General features: G+C 38.8%; 1 protein-coding gene across 3 annotated transcripts in view; it reads right to left on the bottom strand.

Annotated features, from left to right (window-relative positions):
- Window positions 1-22472, bottom strand: part of LOC132907493 (histone-lysine N-methyltransferase, H3 lysine-79 specific) — a 94195-nt gene that overhangs the window by 17167 nt on the left and 54556 nt on the right. The window contains exon 1 of one of the 3 annotated variants that reach the window (XM_060960655.1): window positions 12044-12818. The exons of the other annotated variants lie outside the window; for them this stretch is intronic. The gene's annotated coding sequence lies outside the window, so the exon portion shown is untranslated. Of the gene's footprint in view, window positions 1-12043; window positions 12819-22472 lie in introns of those variants that run through there. 3 annotated transcript variants of the gene reach the window in all.

Genomic DNA, 22472 nt, shown 5'->3' with positions numbered 1-22472 from the left:
GCACGATAATTACTTCAAGTTCATAAAAATCCACGTTACAAGCAGAGAGAAATCGAGAAGTAAACGTTAATTATACCTAAAGTTCACGGAAAGATTAAGTTGCCATTACACCCTTTAATAAGCTTTGTCACGCACCAAGCTGCGAAAGCCACAACCTGCGGCGATATCTGACCAGTGTACACTTGAAAACGAAACATTCTTGCTATGAATACCTTGTACAGGCTGCTATTAAAAAACGAATTGATGGTATAATACTTACCGAGAGAACAGTGAAAGATATTTAATTAATGGTAATTATGTTGATTCTTCCAATATTATATCAAGTTTCGTATTTCCCATATTTTTCACTTAATGTAAGACAATATTTAGATCAAACTTTCGATACGAAATAGATAGAGGTTAAGTCCTCAACTATCTGACTTGAATCCTCCAGATTTCTTTTTATAGCGTCACTTAAAGACCGTAATCGATTCATTGCTGATAAATTTACTATAAAAATCTAAACAAAACTTGACATAACAACTAGCATTTACATTGATTAGTTACCTTTCTTTTTACTTCTCTCAGTGAGTACTGTCAATTCACAAAGTCTGGTTCCATCTTTTTTATAACACTTTGTATATTGACGACTATTCAATATGAAATTCGTACTTTCTTCTTAAACATATACTTTTATCTTTTCTGTTTCCTAATTAAAATTAACCTATACATATAATAAGTATACATATTTATATGATACGTGTATTGTTGAACGAAGATGCGGTTCAATTTACACACAAGACCGATAAGTGAGGCGGCACGCGTTCAACGTCTTATTGAATCGAATTCAAGCTGCGCGGTGCGTGACTGTCGGCCACCGATTACGCGCACATGTCGGTCCGACCTAAACGCACCTTAATAACACATTCACCGCTCCGCTATTTTCGTCCACGGATTCACCATAGAATGAGATCAGTGCGCTAAATTTACTACGGATCCCTCTCTTTGCGCGCTGGAATGTTATACTCCTTCTCCCCCCTCGCACTCACTCACTCACTCACTCTCTCTCTCTCTCTCTCTCTCTCTGTGCTATGCTCGCTGGATGCTGCGCGGCTTTCATAGACTCGTTTTAAATCGCTGTAACCGTCCTCACTGCCGTGGAAACCAACCCATCAGGGCTGTATCCAGTATAGCATATGTATAGTATATGTAGTATACGATCACCCTTCAGTTCGTAAAAGGAACTTTATGAGAAGGATCCTTTTTCATCGTGTATCGTTTCCGACGTGTTTGAAGATAAATTGTAATTTTAACTCATATTTGCAAGCATATATGTATACACGAAACGACTGGTTCATCGCGTATTATGTATATCGCGTGCAACGAGTCATGGGAAACACGTTTGCTTGCCAACAACGTATTTATTAGCGGATCACGTTGTCTAGTGACATTTCGATGATACAATTGATCGAACTGATTTCACAATTCGTGATGATCTTCGTGAAAACTCGTATGTTATATAAAATAGTTTTAAATTTCAATAACATAATGTGACACGACGTGACTGTCACCATTATGTTGGTCAAATTTGAGACCAGTTTGAAAATGTATATAGAAGTTACGAAACATTTATTACATTACACATGTAGTTAAAAATCACTATACAATACGAAGAGTCATTTTAAACATATATGTAACAGTTATTAAAGATGATTCCACTGAATATTAAAGTTTATTAATATAATGAGCAATTTTGATTGTTTAAATATATACACCAAATATCTTGTAGTTTCTATGTACATTTTTAGACTTATCTTAATTTTTAGCGACGTAACCATAATTGTGTTTTATTATAACGTTACCAAAAAATTTAAATATTCATAACTTCCCCCATATTAAATTTTTAAGTTCATTACCGACTTTATCGACTATGCACTGGTAAATGTCTAAAAGCCGAAAAGCATGGATGGTTTTAAACGAAGGCGTCTAAAAATGAGAGGCAACTTCCTCGGGGGAAAAAAGTCTGTATATACACGCGTGTGTGTTTACTAGTTGCCTGAAAAAGATGCTCATCCGCGGTGCGTTAAATACGCGCACGTGCGGGTCTAACGAATTCAGTGTGCGTGCGGTTAAGTGTGTATCGCCAGTGCGTTTGCATGGATAAGGCTCGGTAACTGCGCTTACAAAAACAAGACAGGGTCTACGACACGTTCCATCCAAGACACGAGACCTAAGAAGAAAGACACGTATAGGGTTATTTTTACTCTTTTCCACTAAGAACAGACGAGAGCTACCGGTTGGTTATTTTTCAAGAGGAGAATTTATATTATCGACTGACTGCTTAGACGAGCATGACTGAATCGCTAACTATTTACATGGAATTCACGTTGAAAAGTGCTACATGATATGACGAAACGCAACGTAAAGAGTATAGGGACTTTTTCGAAGATCATAAAGGGGTTATATGTACTATATGTATGTACATGTGAGAAGCGTGCCTTGAGTAATCGAATTGGCCGGTAAAAAGAAATAAAGCTTCCTCTTTTTCTCGCGCACGTCTGTTTTGTAGCAGGCTGTGTACGTGCGCCTCGTTCTATTATACGTTTCGTTTGTGTACGTGAGTTCGAAATAACTGGACGGATTGTATGTTGCAACCGCATCGTGTTCAAATAACAAAGGAAGAAACGCGCGAGAAAGTGCGTACGTTTTTTTACAACGATAGAAAGAAAAATAACCATCGAAGTATAAAACGTTCAATCGCCACCATGTTTCTTTTTCGCGCTTTTTCTTTTCGTAAAGAGTATACACCTAGAGATGGTGTATCTACGTGAAAAATATTTCGAAGGGATTCAATGAATCGAAAAATCGCGTGAAATATTCTGTTAAAAAAAGGGAAAGAAAAGTTAGGAATAATATTCCGAGAAAATTGTTTAAACCTTGATAAAATGGTTAGCTGCAAACGATCGTTTCGGTTGATCTGTTGCATTTCGAAGGCCTCTCGCGAATATACCTTCGTCGAATGTAATTTCCTGCGAATTCGATTGCGAATTAACCGATATTGCTTTTCGACTGTAACTTACGGTCGCGGATGCACATTCGAAGAATCGATTAATCTTCACAAATGTTTCATAGCAGTGAATTCTACCGTGTTTTAACGACGACCACTCTTTTGTTTAATTAAAATGATTAAAAATATACGATAAAAAATCAATAAGAATAAAAATATAAAATTAAATAAAAAAAAATTAACTTGACGTAGTGAAGAAAACATTTGATTACAATCGCCCCAAGATGATCAGTTCAAATCTTCATTAAATCAAACATTGATTTTCTAGAATTATTTTAATAAATTTTGTGACCTTAAGATATTAAATTAGCTGCTTGTAATTTACAGAATAATGTTAGAATAGGGGTGTATATTATTTCTTCGTAGAATGGGTTCAGGGAATAAAATGTTCTTTGCAACAATCGTGCGGAGTACCGGGAAGCCAGTCGATGGTGGAACCGTGCCAACTAATCCACTCCTTGACGATTTTATTCAAAGGGGTTAGAAACAATGACGGCAAAACGTTTCACGCAATCGCGATACCTTTACCAACCAGTTGTTTTTTCGTCATTCCACCTGATTACAACCATTATTTACGTTGATGATTGAATTTTTAAACAAAAAATTGTTACTTCTCATTATTCCCTAATTTAAATTTTTATTTTTAATTACTATTAATTTAAGAATTTCTACCTCTTATTATTACTAATTTAGATTTCCCAAAGAATTCATGATTAAAAAAAAGTTAAATAATTTAGAAATATTAATTTTAAATTTAAATTAAGATCAATTAGAGGATAATTATTCGTGTCATACCTATTGTAGGCAATGTTTCTTTCTCACATCATTAATTGAAATGTGCCAAACATTTATCAAAAATATACAATAAAAGCAGGATTAAAAAATCTTAAACTAACCATGTCTTTAAATCAATATGGCGTATAGAATATTGATTGAACAACAATTACTCGTGTCATCTGCATTTTACGTAATTTTAGGTAATTTTATGTAAACACAACATAATATGTTTTGTCTTAAATTAGAATCACAGTAGCGACATATGAAAATAGGGGGCGACAAAGATACGCGAAGGGAATTTACGTTTCGGCGTTGTTATCTTTGGCAAGAGTCGCGGAAGTGCACGTTTCGCCTCGCGTTACGACAATTATGGTTAATTGGATTATTTCTCGCGCGACCCTGGGAAGCTTTGCTCGATGTTCGAACTTGCTTGCTACTCAAAGAGGTTGAGTACCGAGAAAGCCCGATGCTGACATAAAAAAGGGAAAACGTCCCCTCAATTTTATATACTACTAGTAAGAAGTTTACCTAACCTTACCAACGTCCATTGGCGGACCAACGAACTTCTAACATCGTAGAAAACATTCGTTTCAATTTTCAACGTTACAAGAGGAGATTCGTAAAAATGGAATTAACTTTAACGAGACAGCTTGTACATACAAAAATACAAGTCGTATCATGTTTTAGATACACATTATTACTTGCAAGTATGTAATAAGGTCGGAACCAAAGTTTCTAATAATAGGCCTTGTATAAATAAGTATACGTAATGTACTTTTATCTTCTTTACTATAGAATATTCTTATATTTATATTAAGTAGCTATCAATGATAATAGATGCAGTTGCTTATTTCCTATTAGGAAAGTTATGGCGTTATGTTATATTGGTTTAATAAATAGAAAGCGGATATATATATATATATATATAATTATGTCACATATGTAGGCCTCAAGTGCTAAAAGAAAAGACTCAAAAAAATTCCTTCACTTATAAACCTATCTTAATCTTATTTTTACATTCTAATTTTTTACATATGTTAACATTTCTAGGTTAGCACGTTGTCATACGCACTATTTTTTACCGTACTTTGTATAGCATATCTTATAAATAATATATATTTGCTTACGAACTGATTATGTTTCATGTGTTCAATAAAAAAAGGTACTTATATGCAACTCTATGATTGTGTATACGTCTAATAGATAACAAATTACGCGATAATCTCGCGTCGAGTGATTTTCAACGTGACGGTAGTGAAGCTACGTTGATACTGGCTAGCGTCCAGCTTCGTAACAATCGCCTTGACGACAACTTTCTAGAATCTCTGACGGGACACAATTAATTTGTATTTCAGAGCGTTACGAATGGTAATGGAGATGCTATTTGGTAAAAGTAACCGAACGGTACGGGTGGAATCGTGCGCGCGGGCTCCACAGCCTCGTCGCGTCGAGACCCGATCGGTAATCGATAATCTCTTAAGAAATTAGCACGGATTTGTTTTGTTCGTGTTGCGTTGTAAACCGGAGATGGAATACGAGTTGGAATTAAAAGAAACTCTTACTAACTTGTGCCCGCCGAATTCCTGATTAGAACAATCTCCTTCTTCAACCACCCGCAAAATGAGTTTACCTTACCGACAAAACCGTTGAAACTTTTTTTGGAAATAAAATGTTTAAATCATTTCGAGCAAACATACAAACTCTAGCTTTAATTAAAATCAAAGTATGTATATAATTTTGAACAAAACACCTTAAATTGTTAGCAAATAATCATAAATTTGACATGATTAGACGATCCTGGAAGAATCAAAAGGAAGAATCGTGGCCTGCGAAAAGAGGAGGGTAGGTATGTAAGTATGTACTAGGCTGAACGATACTTGAAGCGGCCCACTTTCTTTACTTTCACGCTGCCGATGTTCTTCTTTCGACGCGCTCGCTACTCGGCCTTCGTAACTTGACGATGAGAAAGGGCCTATGGCGGACGCGCATACTTGCTGCTGTTGCACACGCACCATGAGTAACCACTACCGCTACACGAAGCCTCTGTGGCAAGCGTGTACGCCCGCCGTTCGCGACATGCAAGAGTAGCATCGAACAATTTCTAACGGGTTTTTCTCCGCATCTGAGAGTAGAAAGAACACGACGAGTTTCTACGCACCGTGACAATTTCAACCATTCTTTTGATAACATATAATAGAGGGTTCTAGGATTTAACATTCAAACTTTGTCGATATGTTTTATGGATATAATCAAGCAAGAAATGTTATTACGCATGAGTTATTTAAAGTTTTATAAAACCGTTATAATAATATATAGCACAAAGAGAACAATAATGAACTTGCGGTTATATGCTATAAGACATTGATCATTAGCTGTCGGTACTTTCAAAATGTTTACCGTCCCTGTCGATACGAAAGTGATAGCGATAAAAAAGTTTATTACCCTATGAACCACATTTTGATTTCATTTCATCTTAATGTATCAATCTAATACCTGTTCGATATATCTACCTTTTTTAAAATTATCCACACATAAAAGTCTAATGGCGCAAAATTGAAGGCGATATTCGAGGATGAACTACTGCTTTCTTTGTATTTTGTATATCTGTTATAACTTTTTAATAAAGCTTTAAACGATCCATGTTTATAAATTTTATGTTTACACATTTTATGTTTGAATTTTAGATTTCAAATTTTTATGCTGCTGAAATGTCGTTATATTGGTTTTTCGGGAACAGTCATGTAGCTGTTGTATTTGTACTTTGAGTCTTACAAGTGCAAAGTGCAAAGTGTAAAGTTTAAATGCTACAACTGTACGATTGTTTCCGAAAAGTATATAATATCATGACATTTTATGTTTGATTATGACACATAAAACACATCTATAATGTTTAGCTGTTAAATCCCTAGACATGCAGAAAAGGGGATATCTAATTAGTTGGTAATTTTCCCTATTTACCTACAGAGTAAAAGATGGCCACGGGAAGAAACGGAAATTGTATCGAAACTGATCAAAGTGCACACTCTATTTTTACGTACATGGAAAGACAATCGTCACTTTTTTATCGACCAGGCGATTATTTCGTAACGCGATAGCATTAACGGTCAAAGTGTCACGAGTTCTCAGCTTATGAACGCTTTTGCGCGGTTATAAATATTTTCATCGTTACAATAGTGTCCACGACAATATATAGTTTATGGCATAACTGGTACGACCACCAGTTCAAGCGTCCTATGTCGATGTCTAAGTTACAACTACAGAAAGAAATCGATAAGTATCTGGGAAACGTCGCGGGAAAAGGAAGAAATCATCGGTATGCAAACAAAAGAAGCTGTACTCGGTTAAAAAACAATCGCGGTGCCGCTCATTAATCATACACCTACCTAATAAATGTAGGGAGTCGTTAATCGTTATTCAGCGTCCTTGTCGGATGCAAAATAAGCTCGGTCGGGTGATCAAAAGACGCGATCTGTCTGCCATTACTCTTATCGTGAACGATATAATATCACGTAAGAAATTTATCTCTACATATTCGCGGATACACGAATATTAAGTACATCGTAATAAAAGGAGATTTATGAAGTGTCCAGTAGCAAACAAAAATATTATCACAAATCAGTATATCTCTTGTAAAATCCTGCGAAAATTTGTAACACGATCTTTTATTTAATTTTTTTTCAAAGATATCACTTTTTAACTAATACTACATTAATTCTAGAAATATTATTTCTTTTGGTTCTTTGGTTCGAAATCGAGTCTAATATCTTGTATCGATTTCACATACAATCAAATGAATGATGTGCTTCACCAATCTATTGTGTATCTTTTATTATCTATTTTTATTGTAAGCCTGATTAACAGTACTAAATTGCGGTCAGATCCAGAAGTAATATTTTAGAAAATATTTCATCCGTGCCAGTACTTGTATTTATCAATGTAAAAAATTTCATTGTCGGGTTTTTCGGTTTTTGGTATCGGATATTAAAAATTAAAGTACTATTTTGGAATATCGAAGAAAAATTGAACGAAGCTTTTATTATCTAAATTAACAAGATATAATATGAGATAGCCTGAAGTTGAAACAGAATTTTTGATATCATTAATTGAGCGACCTGGCCATTGTTCTTTGGGTTCTTTTGCAAGTGGTTACATGAGATACCAAGTGGATGCCCTTTCGCAAGTCACTTTGTAATTCAACGCAGATCTGGTATGCGCGATAATACCTTTGTTTAAAGTCTAGATCGTCGTCTCGATGCGCGCACAGAAAGAGAAACGGGGCCTTGCATGTGTGTTCGCTAGTCAAACAGATGCGTCGCGTAGCCCTATGAAAGTGGCTATATGCTCTCGGCCAGGACGTAAATAGTTACGAGCCTCATGCCGTAGAATTTTAAAGCGGAGTTAACGTCTGCCTCTGATACGTTTCACCCGATATTCGACGCGTGCACCAAGTTCCCGCGCCGATTTTTTTCTCTGTTTAGTCTCTCTTTATTATCCGTGATTCGAGTTTCATCCGCTAGTCAAACATATAAATCACCGTTAAGTGCGCAGCGATTCCTTGGATCGATGATTAACTCGTGATCGCAACCTGTGCGCCCTCTACTAACTGAGAAAATTCAAAATGGTGAAAGCATCATGTCGACATTCTTACATTGAAAATATGTTTTGATCTAAAATATAATTCGTAACGAAAGTTAGGAAAGATTTAACTAGAATTACACTTTACGCTATCTATGATTTCACGAAAATAGTTTTTCTCGAAAAATTGCTCTTTTCTCATAACGAATCCATTCGAATAGCACCTACAGGCTTTTGCAATATGTCATTTCTTGTCTACGTCTTTCGAATAAAATTTGCAAAGACCACGATGAATAATAAGGAGGTTATACCATATTCGGTGAATAAGATACGTGAAGTTAAATGCATATTCCACTTATGGTTTACAATTGCTTGGTTATAGAAGGCTCGACATTATCTTATTGAGGAAAAAAAAAAAAAAAAAAAACGGGAATCTGTTTTATGAACGAATTTTCGTGTGTTTCTTCTTAATTGTTTGTAATATCTAAATAAAAATAGTATTCGTTCGAATATTTTATTATTTGAAAATATTTAGAATAAAGAGGTTAGAAACTTTTCCAACAACTCGATAATTCGATTTTGGTTGGAGAAGGTATAATATACGGTATTAAATCTTGGTGGAATTGCGATTACGATAGTTGGACTATATACCGAACGCTCGATGACCGATACATTATCTAAACGGTAGGTTATGTATGTGAGGCTCTATCTATTGTTGACCGAGTGTGGGATGTCGCGAGGGACCGTCTCGACAAAGTCGTAGATAGTTACGTCGATGCCGTTGTTGAATTTTAAGTCAAGAGAACACGCACGTTCGACCAGATGATACATAACACGTAGAATAATGCAGATTAGCCACAGCAGAAGGAGGCCACTAACGTAACTTTAATCCGTCTGTTACGTAGTTAAAACGGACGTCTACTCTTTACGTAAACTTTTTCTGTCTACTTAATGTAGCTACAAAAAGCATTTACCACTTATCTTTATTTTCCAATGAGGCGCTTTTTAATAGTTTCTACATTGAGGTTTTAGTATTCATAATATTTGGCATTCATTCTAGTCAGAAATTTTTGTAGTTGTATGAAAGTATTGCTAAATGATATTTAGTATACTTAGATCAATTAATTAGTTTGTAAATTGCTATTGGATAAATACAATGGCGTGTCAATATTTCTTACAAATATATATCTCTCTTCGCATTCGTCAACTACAAAGATTTCTCATTTGAGATATCAAATACAACACATATGATTTCAAGAAACATTGCCAAACAATTATCAATTCTACATTATATGAAAAGTCCCCATCTTACGTTATAAGAATGTCATTATATATTTCTCTGTTCACGGACTTTTCCTTTCTGTCATTTCAAAGTTAAAACCGTGTAAAGAATATATATGGTGCGCGCGCGCGAGAGAGAGAGCAGTTACGTCTGAATCGTCCTTGAATGTAAGTGGAGACAAGGCGCGAACCAGCAAGAAGAATGCGGCGCACGCGGTATAAAGGGACCTTAAAGGTTTCGATACGCGAATGGTCGCGCTCTGGCGAGCGAATCGCGCAACAATTATCGGACAATGACATTTTATCCACATATTACGGTAAATCTACAAAAATTCATTACTAAATTCATTAATTCACCAATTGAATGGACTGCATCAATAAGAAGGCAGTTTTACTTTTTAGTAATTTCAATATGCTAAGAAAAATCAATTAAAAATCAAGCACTTTATTATACTTTGTAAAATTATAAAAGAATTCTATAACCTACAATTCGTAATTTGCCGATTCACCAATTTTAAAACAACCCAGCTGCCATATGTTAAATATTTGGTAAGGCATTAATTTTCCAAGAACTTTATGGCTTTGTTAATTATTTCTAAACTAAAAGGCTTATATCTTTGAACCAAATAGGTTGTTCCTCATTTTATTACGTTATATTAAAATACACTTTTTTAACCATTAAATGACATCAAAATTTTAAAAAAGTCAACTAAGTTATACTTATTTTCTTTTGTAATCTTCAGACATATAAATTTACTAGTAAGTGTACATAAAGTAGTAATTTTATGGCTTTATCCGAAATAGATTCGGACAGGCGGTGGTATCGGTGGCCCTTGTTACCGGTCGAGTAGTCGGGGGTTAATGCGGTTCCCGTGATAATAACTCGATACGTGCTCTGTTCGTAAATCTGCGCGCATATGTTACATCGTTTAGAAGAGGAATGGGGACAGAGAGAGGGAGGAGGGCGAGAAAACCGCAGCAGCGCGACGAAAATCGTATCGAAACGACTTTGGTCTATGAAATTCTATTAGTGATTCCCGATTTAATTGTCTATATGGTACTGTGACCGATACACGAAAAAGATTTTGTGTAGAGACTAGTTACAACTATGTATAGTTACAATTGCAAGGGACAAAACTCTTCCGACTCATCGACCTCTAAAAACGCTTGGGAAAATATTATCGCATCGCTATTCATCCCTTGACCTAGCCCAGTTCACGTTGAATGAGTTTGCGTTGAGAAATTTCCTGTCGCCCTTTCTACTCTGCCATATTTATATTTTTCGCTCGTTTTCTTAGTTTTTTTAGTTCGTGCATAATTGTTTATATTAAGTTGTACCTATTATTAAATGTTATTAAGGATTTGAGATAATAGTTTACCTTTGTATGATCGTTAATTTTAAATCAATTCAGCAACCGTTTTTAATTATAGTTGGAAACGAGCGTATATAGAAAAATGGAATGAGATATACAGATTGGCTAACATCACACGTTACGACTCTAAAGTATACAAAATCGATAGTGGCTAAGCAATCCACTTAATGGCATTCCCTAAGCAGCCGCTGAACGTGATAAATCGAAGGCTGTGGACTATTTAGATACGCCGTAACGATATATCGAACCGTTGCTACAACACTAGATAGAAGACAGATTAAACAGTAACGAATGGCGTCTCGTTCTTACCTGCAAAAAACTAGACGCTCTCTGTATAATTTACTTAAATCTTCAAAAATATATGTACTTTAAATAAGATATGGAACCCTCGTAAAACGTAAAGCTCGTAAGGTATTGAATCAACAAAATACTTTATCTCCATAAGGAAATCAATTGCACACATATATTCCACTTTGATATACGATGAGGAAAAAATAGATTCTCGTTGCGCAGTCCTAGTCTTAAGATCGCATCGTTCTCGTCGTTTCATTCGGACAATACCACAACAGCGCGAACAAAAAGTACAGCCCCATGTTTTCGAGCGATTATCTGGACGAGCTACTCGAAGAAAAGGAAGTCAGTTCATCTGTTGTTGAGAGTAACGCCCACGTAAAAAACCCAGGGTACTAAGAGGTTTTTCCCCGGATTACGTTATCCATTGATAATAGATGCTGTGTCATACGCATAAGCGCATAATATCGGTACTTGTTCGTCGCAAGATCATCACGCGCGGTACTTAACGCGACGCGGGGGGAAAAGAAATCAACAGAGTCCGGGTTGCAAGAGGTGAGGGGTGGAGTGAGTAGCGGAGCGAGTAGAAGATGGAGGGGGTAGAGAGTCATAAGAGTACGGGAACAAATAGGTGACGTACGTTGGATAGAGGTTGCTCAACTTGACATCGCTTTCGTGACGTCATACAAAATCACTTTACCTCAAGACGAAACCAACTTCTCGTTGCTGTGTTCACACGATGTCGATGGCGAAGAAATGAAGAAAGCGAAGAGACAGAGACAGAGCCGAGAGTAGGAGAACACCCGATGAGATGAAGATCCACAGAGAAAGGGGTGAAGAGACAGAGAGAAGAGAGACTTCAGAAGGGGACAGTCTTCGCAAGCCCCGCTCTGCTTCCACCGACTGGCAGAGGACGTCGCTTCTTTGTTCTTCCTTCCTGCTCTCGCAGGCACTCTCAGCTTTACCACACACTCGGCTGACTAACGGAACGAAGTTAATCGGAGCACGTTAGACTCGACGTCCCTTCGTCACTGCTGTTGCTGCACTATCAGTATATGTACAGATATAATATATCGATATCAGTCACAAGATAACGTTTCGATACAGCACTGTCGTATTGTTACTCCCGGTGTACTCGCACGCGACACCTTAAGTCCCTTCTAAGTACGTGTGACTTTTACGCGAGAAGACGAGATAGAGATGATCGAAGGACAAAGTGGGAAAAAGAGATGAGCGTATTAGATATACGTATATATACGAACGTGTATTATATTTGCCACAGGTCTGTGTATATGTAAGCACTCTCACGGGCACACGTATGTACGACGACAGAAGAAGAAAACACTGTGTACGTATGCTGTTGTCCTATCAAATGGCTCCCGCCTGACGTTTGTACGCAAGCGAGGCCGGAGCACGACTGAGCGCGTATGCGAGCCGACACCGGCCGAGCGTGTGGCCCACGATGCGGAGATACCCGACCGAACGTCGTACCGCTACGACACGAGTTCCGAGTCCCTTTTCTCCCCACCGAGCTCCATCGCTCTCATCCTCACCCCTCCGTCCTCTCGTCTACCGGTCCATCTACCCCGTAGTCCTCTACGATTCCTTGTTTCCCCTCCGTCACTGGTCCCCTCTATATCTCCTGCTTAAACCCGTACACGTCCTTCGGTATACGAGATACATACACTGCGATTTTTCCCCGACGATGAGCTCTCGCACAAACTTCACCACCGAAAAAGCAATCCACACATAGGCGTTCGTATAATCGCTACCTTTTTCTCACGGGATCGAATAGGTCTAGGTTTTGATCGGCAAGGAACAGGTGTGGACTCGTGGGACACGGACTGCTGCTACTGGTAGGGTTAAACAACTCGGGTGAATGTTAAGTGACTCGCGTCCGATTTATGATCCTTGATATAGATATATATCTTCTAATCAATTTGTTTTCACACCATACCCACACCTGTCGTAATTAGCACGGAATGGTTCTCCTGTATAACAATACCGATCTATATTTAATTGCAACGTCGTTGCCAAGTTCACGAGGGATTGCCCGTGATTATCCACGGTCGAAAAATGATTGCCATTGTTTTCGTCGGAGGTCTCGTAACGAAAGCTACGATTTCCGTAGTGAATACGGTGGCGGCGAGCGCGCGCGCGCTGCCTCGACTGGCGAAACCAAATGAACTGTCCGACCGGCTAGGTGGTTTGCGTTTGATTTAATGGTAGATAGGAAGGGTACATTATACCCGATGGCATACGTGGAATTTAGTAGATGTACGCGCGTGTAAGTACCGTAATGCGATATGATAATGCGCCGTGCGCTTTTGTGCGAACGTCCACGTGAAATATTGTAGTGCGCGCGCACGCGCACGCGTTCATACATACGCCCGTCTACCACGGTAGCGCTACACGCGAATACAGAGAAAAAAAGAACACCACTCGCGTATCAAAACGTTAAACTTGTCCCTTAACCCTTTGTTTGGTAATGTCGCCTGGCCGAAGCTTAGCATGTTTCTTTACACCGGCTTTTCACGCGGATCCTTGTTTCCGTTTCTGCGATTACGTTGTTAATTCGGTCTATGCATATTCATTCCTTCCTCGGTTCTAATTCGATGACCTGTTTTCAGACTCGTTCAACCGTTCTGACTTTCTTGAACGCCATCAACCTTACCTGTAGTATGTATCATTCTGTTCGAACAACATTTTACTTAACAAAATAGAATTGGTAGAATAACGTTTTAAATCTCGATCGATTTGCAATTGATCAGAAACGAAGGCGTCAGTAACATCTGTGACGGCCGGTTAGACGAAAACGAAAGTGATCCGGCAGCACTTAATCTACGATTAAGATAGATATTAGTCCACCCCTCGTGTCTTTTCATCTCTTCCTTTCACCGAATAAGAAAAAAAAAAAACAATCTTAACCGAACGGAGATCCGTGTTCTGCTTTTTAGTTATATACGTGCGCACGCGTTCGAATATAATGGAACACAGATCTTTCCGCTTTCCTCCGTTTTGATGTAATCTAATGAGAGTATCCAGCAGGAACTTGGCGACCGCCACCAGCCGGCACCGGAGCCTACAGAACAGCGTGGAGGAGGGAGGAATGATGGCGAAGGGGAGAGGGGGAGGGCAAAGCACGAGAGGGTTAAGAGCACTTTTGCGGCGAGCGGAGATGCCCCGTGTGTTTTCTTGCTAGGTCTTAAAGGGGCAGTTGCGTGAAAGCAGCGAGGAAAAGGTTGACTCCTGTAGGACCGTTTTTTCTTCTCTTTCCACTTTTTTTCATCGAGAAAATAAGCCGCCTCTTACTTCCACTGAAAAATTGATAGTTTCAAGTTACTTTCGGCCCTCCATTTGCCCCGAGTGCTCTCTCGTGAAACATTCATCGAGAAATTAGTAGATGGAGACAAATTAACGAAAGATATGTAATACGTACTATGGAACCGCCATTTTGTAAAATCACGTTTGATTCGAAGACGTTGCGTAGAGAAGAGGTTAGGTGAAAAGTAGGCGCGTGCAGAAATAGCCGATATGCAACTAAGGAGCTTATCGATCGTTAATTACGTAACGAACTGACGACGAAGGAAAGACGCTTCATAGGCGACCTCGTAATTCACCGGTTCGGGGTTACGGTTTTCTGCTTCTGGTCGCGCGCGCCCGCCCACTCCTATGTAAATTGCACGCGATTATGCACAATATGCGATACACGCCGCTGTATGGAAACAATTACGGGACAGCGAACGGGACACATCGAATCACGAAACTCTGCAGCCGCTAATCGATATTTGGCTTAAAATCTGAGACCGGATTTTATAGTTCCGTGATGCAAAACACACACGGCGACTGTAAATCATTCTAAGCTTTGTCGCGAATCATCTAACTTGTCAGATTATCGAAAATTCCAAATATAAGATATTTTATTTTTTTGAATAGATAAGAAACAAAGAGATTAGGAATTTCCCCTAATAATAATTTCCGTTAAGTATTAATCACATCAAGGATACTAACAATGGTACAAGTAAGGGTTCCTTTAGCGATGTGAATTATTCTAAACTCGCAAAGGATACCCGTACCGAACCGATGTAACCACCACCTCCTCGAGGATGCATTATTAAGGAACTCTATTTCGAATGAAACGGTTACGGGACCAAGTTTCAGTACGCCCTTTGTCTCAAGTTATGCCGTAACGTTTTAGCCTGTTCGAATGAAAGTTATCCTGTGTAGGACGAGCAAGGGTCGATCAGGGTAGAGAGGTAGCTGTCGAAGGGGGCAGGAGGTGGAGGTTAAGGGAGGGGGAGCAAGGAGGTGGAACGATGCGCAGTACGGCGCAAACTAGACGCACCGAGTCCGTACTTGTTTGTACCTAGCGGTATTCGTTTGCTTCGGTCCGACATACTTTGCGATATCGACTTTGCCCGCTTTTCTTTCGTTCATCCATTTTCACTTTATACCTAGTCTTGAAAATCCTAGACTGAAACTTTCTTTTTATGCATCAATCGTGTTTTGTTCGTGGAATAATTGTTCTTTAAATGAACTAATTAATAAGATTATTTGTTATTGTATTTGTTATGTTACATTGATTGAAATAGATATTGTAAGTCTAACTGGATGGTTTGTATGCACATATTTGGTTTTCGTGAAAAGATACTTATAACAGCTCTACAGCTCTTCGTAAACCTGCGAGCCTGGTACACACTCGACCAAGTCGTCCCTTGTAATTTGTTGGCGCCTATAGAACATGGAGTCTCTGCTCCGGCGATGCCAAGACCGTAGAACCAGAATGCACGAAGCGCGACTACAGTCGTTAACCGTGCCTCCACCTGCTAAATCTAGCCCCTCATGAATATATTTATATTCTTATAGGTAGAAATATTAAATATCTATTTAGGTAGGTCACACGCATTCTAACATCAATAATATCACAGAAGTCATACATGGATGATATAAAATTATGCATTATCGTTACTCGTTGTGTTCGAGCACCAGATTATATGTCATACTGACGTAAGCGTCTATAAATCAGAACACTGACGAGCGATCGATACAATGGATCGAATCTAACCTTGATAATGCGTTTATAGTACTGCGCAGTTATAATCTATTGTGCAATTCTTCTGTATAATTCTATGATGTCTTATTACATTGTAGAATATAGTAGATCAAGTTGTAAATAATGACAATATCAAAGCAGAAGGAATATGTATCGGGATGATAGATTCGACCCGCTACATTGAACGGTCAACGACGTTCTGACTGGTGCGCACTCGCGTCGCGCAACACGTGACCAAGCACCTAACCAGCCAGCCGGTCGAGTGGGGAAAGCCTTTTCCCTTGAGTTTCGTGTACTGTACAAGTAATGACAGGCGAGGGTGTGGGAGAAGGTGTATGATCGTAACGTGATGCGAATCGGGACTGAAAATGAACTGCGTTAAATATTTGTGTATTCCTAAATTGTTTGTCTGTCGCTTTCCAAAGATTCTTCACTCGGGAAAAGAAGAAAAACAATATCTAGGATCTAATTGACAACATTAATCAATACGCTATCGAAAATTGTCGAAATTTTATTAACGAACACGAACTATAATATAAAAAGAAAGAAAACAATTTTAAGACATACATATATAAAATATTAATTAGACAAAAAGATTCATTAAATTCTCACAAAGTGAAATCACTACTTTAGGCATAGATGAAGCTGAAGGGACTCTTTAGATCTGTTCTCGGTTTTTCAAAAACAAGACGTTCCTTTGCAATCACGTTGAATTCGAGGTCGAGAAATTCGAGCTTGAACAAGTGTAACTTTGTGCGCTGGCCACGGTATATCGCGGTTATTCAATTTCGTGGCAACGAGATACGCGGTGCCGAGGAGAAAACGAGTACCGCTACGACACGAGTTCCGAGTTGAGTCGTTTTCCCCTTCGCGCGGTTTCCTCCCTTCCTCCTTGGCCCCTGTCCCCCTCTTCCTATTCGTGAATGCATCCCATCTTCTTCTATCGTGTATGCTCGTTCGTTCGTTCTCTCTCTTCACCGTTAGCGTTGCTCTGCCATTACTATATACCTTCTCCACTTCCTCGACCGTCCTTCGTGAGTACGCTGCAATTTTTGTCGGTTAGCAGCCAGGTCGGTGAGGCCAAACATGAAAATCAAACTTCAAGGAAATTCCTGATTCCAGCTGTGTTTCTCTTTCGAATCTCGAAACAGAGGCAAAAGGCGTATTTTGTTGTTACAAGATTATCACGTGTTTTATCTTCCTTTGGAAATTCCTCAAAGGAACACAGCCATTTGAAATTTCAACCGTCGGCCACTTTTAACCGAATAGTGGCCATTTTATCACGTAGACAAAAATGGTCGCTAGTGATCACGAAATACCGCAAAAGTAAAAATACCTAGGATTTCATAGAACCAGCAATACCAATTATGGGTTAACCTACAGTATCAATTTAAAATATCTAAAATTATCAATTTCTTTAACTTAATTATTTAATTATTATTATTTTCTATAACTTAATTTCTATAACTTAAAAATATCCCATTATTATAATTAATTATATAATCTTCAGTTTCTTTAAATATTCAATAAAATGTAGATTTGGATTTGAGAATGAAGATTATTGAGTGCGAAAGACAAGGAATCTGAAATTGTTTGATGTATACACGACAGGATGCGCTCAGTTACAAGACGAATGGCGTGTTCAGCTACTTTCGAGACGTTTTCTACGATAAACTTCCTTTCTCTGCTACTGGCCACGTCCTCCTCCAGATATTAAATCTCAATGTTTCCCACCAAGACTTCGGAGTTCAGTTGCAAAGAAAAGGAGAGATCTATCCACGGCTGGGTACTATCGGGTCCCTCGAATTCGAAAGGTCTTGGCTGCTTAACCCCTTTAACCCTTCGGTAATCCCGCCACGATCCCACGGAGACATAGTCAAAGCTTGTACTTTCTTTCAGTCCACTATCTCTATCTCTCTCTTTCTCGCATTTTAGAATCGATCCAATAGGAGAGACTTTTCGATATTTTGAATAGACGATTCCCCAACTTTTTGATTTCTTATCAATAAAAATTTATCAATCCCCTGATATGAGCGACTGTTATTATTTTTTTTTCAAGATTTATAAAATTTAACAAAGCATTTAAATATTTATATATTATAGTGATAAAACATTTTGTACATCGAGAAGAAATATTGTAATTAGCCGGTTCAACTGGTCACGAAAGCTAAGCATCATCACATGAATATCTCTAAATAAATTAGTACGAGCAGTTCCTAACCTTGAAAGCAACCTTCGACGATAAACCGACCGATGTCACACACATGAACGTTTCTTACATTTGACTTTCGTCAGAAAAATTCCCCGATTCTATATTTAGTCCACTCTGTCTTCAAACATCAACATTTTCTTAAAAGTATTCCTATAAGTAGTTTTTTTTAGTTTACTTTGGTTTTTACAATTTGTCCTGAAGGGTATTTGGTAAAGTATTATATCTTATTTACTGGTAATAAAAAAATAAGAATAAAATATAGCATGTGGGTAGCTACCCTCAGCGGGGTGCCATCTTCGTGTTTGCTAGGTTATATCTTTTATGAGCGAGCAAATTTCAGTTTCAAAATTCAACGGAAATTTCTTAATTCTAACGTAGACGCGAAGCGTAGATCCGTTGTGTAGAGGACGAATAGTCGAAAATGACAGGCGTGACATTGAGTAAAAATAGTGACACCTAAGGAAATGTTTGGCCAAAACCCGAGGATGCTATAGCGAGGGCAAACAAGCGTCTAATCCTGGGCCGGTGTGGCCAGCTTGTAGAATCGGGCCTAAAACTGAGACTAGAAATAGGGATCTTTCTCTCCCTCAGGCTGAAACGGACTCGGGAAGTTCGGTGGCTCGTGTCTGTTCAATTACAAGACAGACAGAGTACAACGCTCCCACCAGCGCAGCAACGTTTCACTACGAACGAATCCTGACCTGCGTTTTTCCACACATATATAGTAGCTCGCCAAAGTATTTTGACCATTTACAATAGAAAACTTTTATGTGCATATCGTGTGTACTATATGAACGTTTTAAAATTTCATTAACACTATGTATAAAGAAACACGACTGCTATGAATATACTGATAAAATTTGAAACTAATCTGAAAATGTTTACATTGTACCTATTATATGAAACTGTATTTGCCTCTGCCTTTCTTTCGTTTCGTTTCTTCTCCCCTTTATCCCATTTTTTGTTTCGTGATTTCGCTCCCTTATATATTTCTTACGATTTTGAAAATTTAATATATCAGATGAATTAGGTCAGCTGATAAAATTCATGAATAAAGAGTCTTGGTTCAACATGGAGGGCGAGAATATCTCTAGTACGACTTCCAACTGGTACCGGACGTGCAAAATTGTTCCGAAGAGATCCGGACTTCCCAACGAAGGACTGCAGGTTGCTTTCACGTTATTCTTTTATTTGTAATCCGTGGTACAAGATAACATTTAAATAAAATTTTTAATCTATATTTCAGTGTTAGAGTAATTTTTAATATCCTTAGGTAACTAATTTCAGTAATTTTAGACGTATGAAATGAGTCCAAATTTTATAATGGTAACTTCCAATCTGGAGTAACATCTGTCAAATCAAAAGCGACGAAGGTTATAGGAAGGTTATAGGTTATAGGAAAGGATCATCTGTCGATTGGTATTCAATAATATTACCTGAAGACATCGCCTAAAATCGTTTGGACAAGGATTATTCAGTCCCAGGACAAAAAGGAGTTCTGTCTTTCTTTCGGTGGCCGGCGAGTAGAGAAGGAAAGCGAGGGACGAAAAGAGAATTCGACGTAGTCTAAAGAGTGAGAAGGACAGAGTAAGCCAGGACTACTCGACTCTTCTATCCTTGTTGTTGGTTTATCCGTCTCTGTCTCTCTGCTCCGTCTCGCTCGAAGCTCGAACGCGCTCCTCTATTCGAGACGCTCGATATTTTAATTCCTGCCGATCGACCAGCTCTCCTGCAAGCCACCTTCTCCAGTGAATATCGTTCCCGCTCGAAAGATGCGTCGGAAATACGGAATATCGATGATACTTCGAGGCAAATAATTTGCAAAAAATCAGAGGAATGTCGAGGAACCGCGGCAATCGTTTTTTCCTCGGTATTGTTAGCCCAATGAATAAACAATTAGATCTTTCTTCCTTTAAAAATGAAAAGGAAGATGCGGCTGAAGCTACGTTATCCACCAGCGAAGATCGTTAACGATCATACCATCAATGTTATAGTTAACCTCTACTATTTTAAAGTATGAAAATCGAAATCTAACAAAGAATCAAAGTACATAGATGACAGGTAAGATAGGAATTCGAAACTCGTCACGGTATCGTGCCATCAGGGTTAGCCATTACGCTGGAGGCGAACCGTAGTCGAGTCGAATGTTTGTAATAATTGTAACGAACGCGATGTACCGTTAACGGTGTGCCGTTTGCAACGAATACGCGAAGCTCGAATACACGGGCGGACGTAGAACGCGAATACAGTAGGTTCTCTCGCTTCGTAGAGGTGGAGGTTCGTCGCGAGAACGGAGAGGGGAGAACGTGCGAGGAACGGAGAAGGGAAAGACGAGTACGTGTGGTTGAATGTTACTCTACTTCGTTCCTCGAACTTCACCATCGCTTTTCTCACTCCTCTTTTCTCTGGCCCTCTCTTCTAAAGAGAAAAACAGAGAAAGAAAGTTTTTTGTTCTGGTTCGTTTACCGTTCTTCCTTGTACGATTGTCACGTGGTTCCTTTTTCCCCTCTTTTTCTCTCTTGCTCGCGTTACTTTTTCTAGAAGTGTCCTTTTGTCTCACTCGTTAACTCATATGATTTTGTTCCTCTTTAACGCGCACACTTTTGTTCCTCTCATTAAGTCTCATTTTCTGTTACTCTCCTCTGCTCTTTTTCATCGCACGCGTCCACTCTTTTTCTTTCACTCGATTCGCTATCTCGCTTTCTCTTCAGGTAATGCATCCCTTTTCCACCCTTTTCATTTCGCTCGCTCGATCGGCAATTCGCTCCTTTTTCTTCCGCTGAGTGATGAGCTTACACACTCCTCTCGTTCACTTTGTTTCCTTCTCTTTCCTTCCCCCGGTTATATTATATTTACTCCGCTCTCTCGCTCGCACCAACGTCAGACATTCCTCTCCCTCTGTTTCTCTGTCTCGTTCGTTCTAGCTTATTCATCGATTCAGTTTGTCCCTCCGCCACACTGACTCTGCCATCTCTATCGTTATCTTTCTCACTCCCGCTCGGGCTCGCATCCACTCTTCGCTTATAGATTCTCTTCCTCCCTCTTTGTTCGGCCTTTATTCGTCTGTTTTTTTCTTCACTGCCGCCAGAGTACGAGCACACGGGCAACGCAGTTGCTGCGTTCTCGGCGTGTCAGTGTGGACCGGCAATCTGTGAACAGCCGGTTTAACCGAGGAGGAGGTGGCCCGATCGATTTTTATGATGTTTCAAAATTCTCTATGCGCATTCTGCACAGAAACTAATCACTTACACCGGCACCCATCATTTTATCCGTTTGACACGCCCCGAATTTACCCTCTATTTGGCCCTGTGTCTTTGGTTAACCTCTATCGATTTGGCACTCGACTTTATTCGATTAATATGTTGCATCAGGTCGTTCGAAAAATTCATAGAAACGGTTAAGAAAGATTGAATTAGAATTAGACTTTGCGTCATCTATAACGAATAAGTTTTCAAATAAGTTTTGCTTAGACTAGATCACGATATATGTACGATGGCGAGACCACGTTATACGCGCTATTTATTCGAACGTTTCGTCATTTGATAAAAATCCATAATAAAAACTCTATGAACTTGACTTTTATTGTTTTATGATGTAGTCGTTGCTTCTGTATCAATCCTATATTAATCGAAGTTTTCAGACGATAACAGAGAGAAGATTAACGCAAAAAATAGTAAGAGTTAAATGCTTTGGCTTCTGGAAATTAATTAATGACGCGCGATCATCTTATTCCCTGAATAACAAGTCGTACGGTCGATTTCCATCGGACCTCAGGGGGATCGTTAAGCTCTCGACTAATCTGCGAACCGACTAACGCCGGGTAATTCCAGTAACACGCTCTATAGAGTGTTTATTGAACTAAGA

Source organism: Bombus pascuorum, chromosome 5 (assembly GCF_905332965.1).
Source record: "Bombus pascuorum chromosome 5, iyBomPasc1.1, whole genome shotgun sequence".
In the NCBI taxonomy this organism is placed as follows: domain Eukaryota; kingdom Metazoa; phylum Arthropoda; class Insecta; order Hymenoptera; family Apidae; genus Bombus; species Bombus pascuorum.
Note: the sequence above shows the minus strand (reverse complement) of the source record. Positions and strands in the feature narration are given on the sequence as shown.